Source organism: Oncorhynchus tshawytscha, linkage group LG26 (assembly GCF_018296145.1).
Source record: "Oncorhynchus tshawytscha isolate Ot180627B linkage group LG26, Otsh_v2.0, whole genome shotgun sequence".
In the NCBI taxonomy this organism is placed as follows: Eukaryota; Metazoa; Chordata; class Actinopteri; order Salmoniformes; family Salmonidae; genus Oncorhynchus; species Oncorhynchus tshawytscha.
The window spans coordinates 26,118,431-26,122,218 of NC_056454.1; the positions used below are offsets into that span (position 1 = coordinate 26,118,431).

The 3,788-nt window shown below is 39.3% G+C and overlaps 1 long non-coding RNA gene across 1 annotated transcript; it reads right to left on the reverse strand.

Annotated features, from left to right (window-relative positions):
* Positions 1 to 1,291: 1,291 nt before the first annotated feature.
* On the reverse strand, positions 1,292 to 3,394 carry LOC121841036. The gene is made up of 4 exons (XR_006080077.1): positions 3,068 to 3,394; positions 2,682 to 2,731; positions 2,217 to 2,484; positions 1,292 to 2,099 (listed from the first exon to the last, which is right to left on the reverse strand). It is a non-coding gene; the product is annotated as an uncharacterized LOC121841036 (long non-coding RNA).
* Between the last annotated feature and the right edge of the window lie 394 nt (positions 3,395 to 3,788).

Here is a 3,788-nt window from a genome sequence, read left to right on the forward strand (position 1 = left end):
AAATGTAAAATCATTAGATTGGCGTATGCATGGCCTAAAAGGAGTTTCCACCATATTACCTGTTCATGCAGAGAACAGATGCACTTTGGAAGAACTGAGATGTTTGGTATGAATTACTGAGCAACTCCTTCCTCCCTCCTTAAAGTAATCGCTGCTTAGACAGGATTGGGTAGGTGAAGCCAAGGGCTCCATTACATGGCTTTTACCTGTCTAGTCATTCCTAATAAGTGATTACTTCTAGGGAGGGAGAAAGGAGGGATGTATGTATGTAAAGATTGTGCGAGCCACTTTCAGTTGCACAACCCAATCCTGTTATTTGCATATAAGACTTTTGACCTCTGACCTGTATACTGTCTGTAACCATTCCACAGATATATTGCACAGTGGAAACACTTGAGCCTCTGCCTCATCCACGTCAGCGACAGCTGCATCACTCCTACTCCAGGTAAATTCCTGAGATATTATCTAAAAAAATTGTATTGCATTTTAACTAGGCAAGTCAATTAAGAACAAATTCTTATTTACAATGACGGCCTACCAAGACGCAAACACTTGTTTTCACAAGGGCTATTAGCAGGACATTAGACACGATGTGGTCCCAAAAACACCTCTCTGACATAGGGTCCAGCATATCTCTTGATGATGTCATCGAATGTCTCGCCAGCTTTGATTCATGTCTGGGCCTGGGGTACGCAAAGTTATTTTTGTCAGACGAATCATTAGGTCGAAACTACAGAACAGTCAAAACAAGAGAACACACATGGTTAATGTTCTGGAAAAATAAAAATAATTTTATATTATGTACATCTCCGGTCAGAACCAAAACCTGCCCAAACTTGTTCAGTGCAGCAGCACATTTTACTGCCTATTGGTTATATCTTGATATTGTAATAGTAATTACTCTTTCTTTGCCGTTCTGTGTTCTATACCCTCAGCTACTACAGATTTTGTTTTTTGCAGGCCAGTAAAACTCAACAGTTACATCCCTGAGGTTAGCATCCAGCGTAGGAATGCTAAGGATCATCCCTCGTGTAGCCAGTGACCCAAGTAATCTCAGCCTTCTCCCTGACATTACACCACCACCCATCCAGGAGCTGGTTCAGGCACATGTCAGCTGAGGGCTACGTATGAGTGATACGACAGTGTTTTTAAAAAGTACGGTCAAACGGAGTGTTTTGAGATGTATCTTTTCCTCCCTCTCCCTAGGATCTGAACAGCTACAATGACAGGAAACCCCATGTCCATACACACTGAATACCAATAGCTAACTATTAGTTCCTATAGTTTCTTGTAAATAACAATTACAAATAACCATTATGTTATTGTACAGTCTCATCTACTCAAGTAAATATACCAAATTTTCCTCATGTTATTGATAATATTTTATGATGGCCCCTCTACTCAATCCACCTATAAATATACCTTATGAATACTTTGTCACTTATTAATGTTGTCTTATGTCGAAATAACTGTAGTTAGTCTTATTTGTTCTATGATTGTTTCAAAGTGCACTTACACTATATTCAACCTTTGTCTAACAAGTTGTTTTTATTAAACAGTGCTTTAGCTAACACATATACAAAAATAACCAAACAAAACCGTTCAAAATACATGGACAATTCTTTAGGTCAGTCTGCAAGGAGTGAATCCTTTATACTGGCCATTAGGGTCAGGGAAAGTGTTTCTGATGCGTAGCAGCTTGGAATAACAATTCTGTGGCCCTGCCGAAAGCGTGCCATGCTGCCAACAGATTAACTGCTGGTAGGCAGTATGCCTATACACTGCATGGTCTTCTCCCTGTTTTGTGCTCTCATCCAGGGCTAACAGATCATTACTATCAACCCTGATGTTTCCAGCCTCCAGGCAGTAAGTGTATGTGCAGCGTTGTACTGATGCAGGTATTTGGCCCCCCACCACATCACTTTTCCATGTCAGTTGGCATTTCTTAACACCTGCCACAGGTGCACCAAAAAGGGCCTCCTTCTGCACCTCCACCACCTCCCTGGATGAGATGAACCACATCAAACTGCTTCTGGTGTCCTCTCCAGCATCATCAAGACACCACGCCTCTTTCTCTCGAACAGCTGTTCAAGATACACCTAAAGTGAATTTAAAAAATATATATATATTTCCTGGTTGACATGAGAACCAGAGTTGACAATCTGGTCTAGATTTTGTTTAGACTACTCAGACATGGTGTAATGTGGCGTACAAACCTTCACCTGTGCAAGTCTATCTTGAGGATGATGATCAACTCTCTCCCTGTCAGCCATGGATATTTCCCAGATTCTGCCTCTCCCCCTGTTCCCTCTCTTGGCCCTGTTTGATCCTCTTGCCCTGCCCTCTACACGGGCCCGTCTTTACACTGGGCCTCAGCAGTCCTCCGCGGACCCTTGGACCTCTGCCCTTGGCTCTATGTGTGCCATGTTCAGGCAGCTGATTCTCCTAAAAGCACTCATTTCAAGAATCAGGATCACCTTTTATCTGCCAAGTACATTTGACCTGTGTCAGAAATTTGACCCTGGTGAAATGATGCTGCAGCAATTGACAGAAAATATACTCTATGTAAGAATAGCAATTAGATGGTAATATTATTCGCTGTAAATATTTCATAGACTGATAGCTAACTTAGCTACAACTATTGATACATTCATATGGTCATTAGATATTATCTATATTACCTCGACGTGATCTGACATTTCTGATAACGTCAGCTCGTTGGATTTTTATGCTGTGGAAGACAAACATGTTTTGCTAATACATTAAATGAAAACAAGGATTTTTGATTTCGACAAGCTTAAGGTTAAATAACAGTTATTTTGCTAGCTAGCTAGCAAGCTAACTAATTTAGCCAGCTAGCTACTAGTATCTGCCTAGTGTAGCCAACAACAGGCAGAACACAGCTAAACACTACAGAACATGGAGAACAGGTTGGCAGAAACAAGCTATTTTCCAAAACACAAAGTACAATATAATGGATGATGGCTAATAAAAAATTGTACAATATAACGGGTGATGGCAAATTACATAAAATAATTGAAAGTTTTATTCCAAAAAGTACTCTTACCAGTATCTTTGGTTATAAAATTTTACTGGATTGACTGCAAGACTAACTAGCACTATGGCAGTGACAGTTGAGTAGTAAACATCACTCAGCACATGAGCAAGATGACGTTTTGGCTACACGAGCCCTACATCATCATGTCACCTGGCAAAGAAATCAGCTGCAAAATGTAAACAAACCTGAAGGGGGAAATGGAAAAAAAACCTCTGGTATTTCCAGTGCTGTGGCACTGAACAAGAAAAATGAAGACTTCAAATCTCTTATTTTTGGGATATAAACCAAAATTGAAAATGCTATATTTTATATTGTACTAACTGAGTCTAGCTTTAAAGCAGGTACTGACTTCAATATTCAGGTTTTTCAATTTTCAGATATTTTTTTAACTGTCCACGACCAACAAATGCTTATGCTCAAATGAAAATTTAAAAAAAAAGGGTAAGATCCTTAAGAGGTTGTTAAGACGTGTAATAGACTACAGAGTTGCTATTCAAGATATACAGTGCATTCGGTAAGTATTCAGGCCTCTTGACTTCTTCCACATTTTGTTATGTTACAGCCTTATTCTAAAATGGATTAAATAATTTCTTTAACTCATCCATATATACACAATACCCCACAGTGACAAAGCGAAAACAGGTTTAGACATTTTTTGCAAATGTATTAAATATAAAAAACAGATACCTTATTTATATAACTATTCAGACCCGAAATTGAGCACAGATGC